Below are 7,416 nucleotides of genomic sequence, written 5' to 3'. Positions count from 1 at the left end.
TCCGATTAAAAAACAATTTGGAGAGTGCCACATTAATAAATGGCTTGTCTTTCCACTGGGCCAGAGATTTTGAAATGCTATGGTGAATATTCTCTCTCTCTCTCTCTCTCTCTCTCTCTCTTTGGTGAGCACACATGCGCATATGCCCTACCACCAGGAGGTCCTTACAACAATATCTAAAATATTCCAAACTTTAAATTTTAGATACTATCGTATGGCTCAGAGCTGGATAGAGGAGGACAACTTCATGGCTAAGTTTGGAGAAAAAGCACCTGCAGTTTATTCAGTGTTACTTCAGACAAGGACACCACACAATACATAGCCTAGCTTAGATGTCACCAGCAGGGATCAGCAGAGGCCAGAATATGCCTCTGTTTCCCCAGTTGTAATATAAGGCTATTGGCTTCACTGGTCTTGGAGGATTTCAGAATTTCTCCAGGAAATCAATAAAGACATTTATTGATTTTCCTAAAATGTTTTTAAGCCTTTGTTTTAGGAAATACTAACTAAATCTGAAATGAATGAGCAGAGGAAAGAGACGAAGCCATAGTAAGTCCAGGAGCTGGCAGTTTGACGTAGTAGGTTTTAAAACATAACTAGTAGTATGACTAGCTCCAACTGAGGTTTGTGAAATAACCAGCCAATATCATAATATGGGGGCCAGGCACTATGAAATTATTTTTAACCAGTCTTTGCCAAGTAACTGGTAAATTAATCAGTTCCTCAAATAATTCCCAGCAAGTTATTTTTAGAACAATTGGTAATTTCCAATTCAAGTACTTGCTTAAGTATGTCCAACTGTTTTGTTTTCTGCCCCCTCACAACAGGAGTTTTAGCTCCAGGGAGGAAACACAAGTCTAACTGGTTGCTTTTTTTAGGTGGCTCAAGCTGTTCGGCCTGTGGATCAGTTTGGGGGTTGCACCCCTCCTTGGGAGACCTTGCACACACTCAGTCACTGGATGACCCAGGAATGCTGGTCATAAACCTGGGGATAAGCACCTGCTTCCCCAAAGACCAGAGCAAGATTTTGTTCCTGCAGGGCGGGTGTCAGAGTGGGTTGGGTGTGGGTTTGTACTTTTTGCACATCTGGAAGTTGAATGCACCCTGTTTTCCCACCCCACCCACCACAGCTGGATAGCCCATCCAGCCTCCTGGCCTGGCCTGGTCTCCAGTGCCCGAGAGAAGGGCAAAGACAGCTTCTGAGGCAGTAGTCAACAGAGATACACACGTAGCTGGGTTTACAAGCTCTAGCTCCCGGGGGGGCCTGACAGAGGTTGCTTAGTACCAGCTCAAGAGCCTGCTGTTGGGTCAGCTCTGCAGACAGAAGAAAGAAAAGGATCAAACTCAGTCTATCTTGGTAGTAACCGCTAATCTTATGCCCACTTGCCCCTCTCACACCTGCAGAAAGGGTGCTATTGCCGGTACTGGGTCTAGGATTGATTTCAGAGGAGAGCAGAATCTGCACAATTGCATGACCCCATAACCCATCTCCTCACTCTGTCTCCACCTCACACATCCAGCGCCTTGGCTGACTTGGCCTGGCAGTGACCATGGCCCACAGCTCTCTCCTGTCTACCTTCCCAGGGCCTGGATGGCCTCTGAGTAAACAGATAGCCTAGCGAGGTATGTGATCAATTAGCTTTGCTGAAAATACAATCATTTTGTTATTCCAAGCTGATGAGAAGCCCTCTTCGGCCTGCTCTCCCAGCCTCCACATGCCAATCAGCCCGTGTCACCGATATAATTTTCCACATAAACACAACCTTTGTGCAACATCTACTCTTGTAAATAGATGTAATTCCCAAACCAAATAACGCACTTGGAGGGGAAATGGATATTATGCATGCAAAAAGAAAAGCTGGTGATTTTTACACTTTCCAGGCAACAAAAGATTACCCCTAATTGCAAATGGGGAGGGGGCTGTGGCGGGGCGGGTGGGGGCGGCAGTGGCTGCTGGGAGACAGGGAGGCCAGCTTCCAGGAGGGTTTTCTTCATGTGCACATGTGTGAGTACAGACCACCAGGAACCACTAACGGGGGATTTGTCCTGTTTAAGCAATGGGGAGAACACGGCTGTTGTTGATATCTTAAAGGAAACGGAGAGTTACTTAATTATAAGGTTTGGTCTCTCTTGCCAGGACAGACCCCCTCTGAACCCTAAACTATACACAGCCTGTTACAGAATTTCCCCGTGCCTTCCTGTCTGGGAACGGCCTCGGTGGGCTGTGAGCTCCTCCGAAATGCATTGGTCTTTTCCAATGTTCTGCTCATTTACGTGGATGCCTAAATTAGACCTTGAAAGCAGCGGAAGTTACCGAGTAGCCAGGGAGTGAGATCGCTGCAGAACCCACTGTGTAATCCCACCAGGCCCAGAGTCTTTGCCTTCCCTGAGTCTTTGCCTTCCTGTTCCCCCTGTGCAGGACGGAGAAAACCTTTTGGGGTCAACCTGCCTGGAGTCCCAGGCCGACCATAGCGGCAGAAGGAAGGCTCCGAAAGGAGTGAGCAGTCAGCAGGAGGAAGCTACAGGGGTGGCTGAGTGACTACACACCATGCCTGGGGCCCTGGGTGTCGGTGATTCTGGAACCCCACAGCCAACCCTATGCCAGGCCAGGCAGCCGGGCTCTGGGCTTTCCTCTTATGCTTCTGGAAGATGATAGGTTCACAGAAGATGAACAAAGATTATTTTTATCTTTTGCAAAGATGCTTCTATGAGGAGGTGAGTAACAGCATCATGGCTTTAAGATAGCCTCGATACTTTCATAGAGTACTTCGGGATCTTTATTTTGCCTGAGTTTTAAACAGCAACCAGGAGGAAGAGAAAGGAAAAGCAAGCAAACACGGGGCACAGACAAAGAGCAAGCAGAGTGACCATGGGGCTCCTGGCTCCTTTCCTGGTTTCAGCCCCAGCCTGGAGGAAGGGGTGGGAGGCCCTGTAACATGTTAGCTAAAAAGATTCCTCTTTTGAATCCCTTCCTCCCCCATCAAAACTGGGCCAAAGAACCCTCTTCCGAGCATCCCTTGGTCCCTGGCTCATGAAGCCCATCTGAAACTCATTAGCTGCTTAAAATGATTGTCATGGGAGTGCTTGGTTGAGAATAAAAAAGAGAGAGGGATACTTTTAAAGGACAATAATCGGGACCGAAATGCTGGCAGATGTTTGGAGAGCTGGCAGTTGAGGACCCCGCGCTGTGGGGAAGTGGGGACTGACTCCTTCCCTGACCCTGGGCTCAGGCCTGCGTCCTCATGTCTTTGTCTCTCCCGAGGTTCCTGGAGTCCAGGGTGGATACACCGGCCCTCTTCAGGTAGCTGCTGAAAGATCCCAGCTCAGGGACACCCAAAACCTGACCCTGGGGACAGCTGTGGTAGTCCCTGGATCCTTCCTCACTTGTAACTTAATTCCTACGCTTTACAGATAAACTAATTTTGTATTTGTAATAACAAAAGCATAATATATGAGAAATGTTGGAATTATGATGACATACTACATTAAAACCACAGAACAAAGAATCTTAGAATTATAGAATCTTCAAAATACAGAACATGGAATTAAAATTTTTTTTTGCATTGTAGAGTCTGAGAAAACCAGAACCTTGGGATCAAACTGTTAGAATTCTTGCAAAATTAATTTATCACATAAGTGATGTAAATCTTAGTAGCCTAAAACATCATAGAGTTAGGAAATTTTAGAATTACAGTATAAACACTCTAGAATATTAAAAATTTTAGAATTTTAAAATTATACTATGAGAATTTTAGAATACTAGAAATGTAGAACATTAGAAATGCAGAAGGATAAATTTATAAAAATACGGAATTGTGGTCTCGTTATAGTCACAGAACTTGAGAATGGTGGATGTTAGCCTATTAAATTAAGAAAACATTGAACAATAAAATCTTAAGAGTCACAGAATATTAGCATCATGGCCTGGCAGAATTAGAGAACCATACAATTTAGAACTAGAGTTTATAATAATGGACTCCTTGGGTTATAAACTCTTAGAACCACCGAATATTAGAATCAGAGCGTCTGTTCTTGTTAGAGAAGTACAAGACGAATGTATCACAGAATTTTGGAGTACAGGATTTTAAGTGCATTTTAAAGAGTTTCAGAGGCAAAAAGGGCTTTGGAGGTGATTCAGCTCTGCTCCAGGCTGGTCCTATGTGCGCCCGAGTGTGTACACACAGGCAAGCGTGCCCTCGGCCGCCCTGTGCTTCTGTCTAGACTGCACAGTCTAATTCTACCGTTCCTCGTCCCCTGGAGCTGCCGACCTCCTTCTCTGCCTCCCCTCCCTACCCTGCCGCTCATCACTACAAATGCCTTCCAGTCCCCTGTTTTTCAAGGGACGACTTATATTTTGCAGCTCCTCCAGCCTCTTAATTCGCCATGCCTGTGCCTTGCAGGTCAGGACTATTTCAATGATTAACATATTAGTGAAATGAAGCTTTGGCTTCTTTGGGCTGTGGGAGGGGTAACAGGAGGGATGGTGCCTGCCTCAGTATGTGTGTGGCCTGTGTCCCAGAAACGGCAGCAAAGGGATCCCCATAGGAAGCCACACGACCCGTTCCTTCTTGGGAGGAGGCGGGAGTCGCCGCAGTGGCTGAGATGAGGAGCTGATCTGTCTAGGTGAGAGGAGACTTGAAACTATAAACCATTTCATGCTTATTTATTTTATGATCCTCGTGGGCTGGGGTTTACACAAATTGGACAACATGTGGATTAGATAATTTGCTGGGAATTAACAACCTCTGATGGTTATCAGTCTTGGGAGTGATTAAAGCCGGTTGATGAGAATGGTTCAGCAATGAGTTGATGATGTTATCCACGTCCTCATCGTGTTCGGAGAGATATGGTGGTTCATCACCCAGCCATAAATTCCCAGGGGGACAGCACAGTGGAAGAGGGTGGTCAGACATCAGCAGGAGAGTGACGCTCAGGATTCTGTTACACTGAGGACTAAACCAAAAGCAAAACAAAGCCAGCTTCAGAGGCACCCCAGTACTTCATAAAACATTGACTTCCTGGGGAATTAATCCCAAAATTCTGTAAAAGAAATAGCTTCAGATAAACAGTTTAAATCTGGAACCTCCTGCTTTTTAATTCAGGCATCAGAAAGACAGGGTCTGCGCAGTGGCTGCGCAGATAGGTTTGCCCTCCTCCTAAGATATTTTCTCCAGCTCAGTTTATCCAGAGAATCACCTTGCCTTAAGCTCACCTAAAGCACTTCGGGGAAGGAGCAGCTTGGGTTGGAAATGTGGAGCCATCGGGGCAAATTTCCCACAGATAACACACTGAAAGCAATGCCTTTTGCCAATTTCAAATATTTTTCTTTAAAAAGCCATCAGATTTAGAAACTGCAAATCCCCATAGCAAACTGCAGCGCTTCTAAGAATATCATTTCGATGGAGCCGGGATCGTTCCCAAACTGAAGTGTCCGCCTGATGACAGGAGTTTAGGGGGCTCCGGTCCACAGCACAGCTTGCCTGCGCGCTGTGCTTATTCCAGCCAGTCAGAACTCCTCTCTGGTCCCCAGTAGGCCCACCCACAAATAGGAAGTTGGATTAAATAATCTAAATGTGGGAACAAAAAATATTAGAAACAGGAAGAGAACAGTTTGGCTTTGTTTCCTTTTTGTGAATTGAATTTCAAATTAGTCAGGCCAGTGTTTCTATTTATTTTAGAGCCAGTTCAACCCTGAACTGCAGTTTGTATGGCTCTAGCTTTTGATTTCTGATGCTAAACGACAACACCATGACTTTGGACTTCCTGGACTATAGCTGCACCTATTGTTCACATTTTTCAGTGGTGCAGTGGATTGCGTTAACACAAATGACAAATGCCGTTGTCTCTTCAATTCTGAAAGAAATAAGGAAAGGGAAAGAGAGTGGAAATGAGCTAACAGCATGGCAAACTGGGTGTCAAGAGGCTGGACCGTGTCATGGTCAATTTCCCCATCTGTAAAATGGGGAGGGGACAAAGGAAGGAAAAATCTCCACATCGTCTTCCAGCTCCAAAACAGGGTTCCAGCCCTGCTGCTGAACCAGGATGCTGGCTACATTGTGCTCCTTTGCATCTACATATACTAGAGACGGCAGGAGTCGGGTCCAAGGAAACCGAGCCTCTACAAAGACATAATGGCAAACCCCCCATTTGTGGATGAGTCCCTTTCACTGTGATCCTGAAAGGCCAAGGAGGGGTGAACAGGGTGACTGAGGGGGCGTGGGTGAGGACTCTTAGCACACTGAAAGCGGGTAGATTTGTCAGCAATGAGAGAAGTGAGTTGGAGAAACAAAAGAGGGGCTGTGCTGGTGGCTCAGTAGTCGGCTTTCACAAATGAGGGGCAGGACTGGAGGCTCAGCCAGGCCCACATGGGCATCCAGGCAGGCAAGGCTACCTGGCAAGGGTGGGGGATGACAGGTGCTGGGCCAGGCCCTTGGTCTGAAGCCCAGTTTTAAACTGGTGAGAGTACTGTATGTCCTTTCATGATGATCAAGATAGGGTTATGCCTGAAACATTCAGGACTGGATCTTTCTGGACTCACCAGGTTGGCGGTGAGGCTGGAACGTGGGGCTGGCATGACCCCAGGCCTCAGGCTAGTCTTCTCGGCCAGAATATCCAGTCAGGACAGCTCCAACCCAGCCACAGCTGGTCAGTGTAGACAAACGGCCCGTCAGTTCAGCCCAACAAGGGGGCAGCTTAGATAACAGCACGTCAGTCCAACAAAAACAGTCCGCCCAGTTATAGAAATGGCAAGGGGAGGAGTGAGACAGAAAACCGATGACAGTATCAGTTCAGTTTTAAAAAATAACCACGCAACTTCCTCAGATATGATCTAAGGAAACAACCAGTCAGTGCACAGCCACAGTCACCCCGTCTCATCCAAGCAGGCAACCACATGACACGGCTGGAGGTGGGAACATTCGGAAATGGCCCTTGGTCCCCCAACAGCCTGTCTTCTGTGGAATCTCAGAATTGCAACACTGTTAGAACTGGTAGGGGCTGGGGTTTGGGAATCACATGATCGCATCCTTCCCTTGTCATGGGCGTGAGGAAGGACACTGGGAATGAGGAGCCCAATGTTCTTACCCAGTTGCCACAAGATATCCGGTCCCCTCTCTGAGCTGACTGTCCCTCTGGGGCAGAGGGTTCTTCCTTGTGTCTCACCAGACTCTCTCTTGCTGCAGGACCAGGCTGGGTGCTCCTCCTTATGGCCGGTGTCCTGGAAGTGCGCCAGGCATCCAGAGCCGGGAGTGGGCCAGGGACCCACTTTCCCTGGGGAAGCAGAGGGTCTAGACGGCAGAGGACAGCCTGGAGGGCCTCTCAGTGTTTGATGAATAAACATCAGAGTCGAGTTTCAGAGCTGTCACTCTGCAGCCTTCGGAGCAGGAGAGGCCAGGTGGGCTGAGGGAGTTCCTGTGG

At 47.4% G+C, this 7,416-nt stretch overlaps 1 long non-coding RNA gene across 1 annotated transcript; it reads right to left on the bottom strand.

The window, feature by feature from the left end:
- Positions 1–4,646: 4,646 nt before the first annotated feature.
- Positions 4,647–7,349, bottom strand: LOC106150083. Its single transcript, XR_001236678.1, has 2 exons — positions 7,084–7,349; positions 4,647–4,953 (listed from the first exon to the last, which is right to left on the bottom strand). It is a non-coding gene; the product is annotated as an uncharacterized LOC106150083 (long non-coding RNA).
- Positions 7,350–7,416: the final 67 nt, after the last annotated feature.

The sequence above is a fragment of the Chinchilla lanigera genome, unplaced genomic scaffold, assembly GCF_000276665.1.
Source record: "Chinchilla lanigera isolate Chin_1 unplaced genomic scaffold, ChiLan1.0 scaffold00063, whole genome shotgun sequence".
Taxonomy (NCBI): domain Eukaryota; kingdom Metazoa; phylum Chordata; class Mammalia; order Rodentia; family Chinchillidae; genus Chinchilla; species Chinchilla lanigera.
This window is presented reverse-complemented; position numbering and strand designations above follow the sequence as displayed.